Source organism: Hipposideros armiger, unplaced genomic scaffold (genome assembly GCF_001890085.2).
Source record: "Hipposideros armiger isolate ML-2016 unplaced genomic scaffold, ASM189008v1 scaffold_409, whole genome shotgun sequence".
Classification (NCBI taxonomy): Eukaryota; Metazoa; Chordata; class Mammalia; order Chiroptera; family Hipposideridae; genus Hipposideros; species Hipposideros armiger.
Window position 1 is genome coordinate 358,605 of NW_017731759.1, and position 371 is coordinate 358,975.

Below are 371 nucleotides of genomic sequence, written 5' to 3' on the forward strand. Positions count from 1 at the left end.
GGATTACAGTTGAGGAAAGATGTATCTCTGCCTTGGAGGTTGAGAAACAGTCGGCCTTGAGCCAGATCTCGTACATTGAAGAATGGGCAGTTGTTTGCAAGAACCAGCGAAAGTGTCACAGACAGAGAGCTCAAGATGTTTAAATAGGTGGAGAGAAAACAATACAACAATAATAAGGATAAAAGTTATTTTAGGAACTTCAGACCTTTCTTCCCTAAGCTAAAACTTTTTGTGTCTATTTAAAACGGAGGCATGACCCAAAAATAGCTGATTCTCTCTCTCTCCATCTCTCTCTCTCTCTCTCCCGCTCTCTCTCTCTCTCTCTCTCTCTCTCTCTCTCTCTCTCTCTCTCTCTCTCTCTCTCACACACA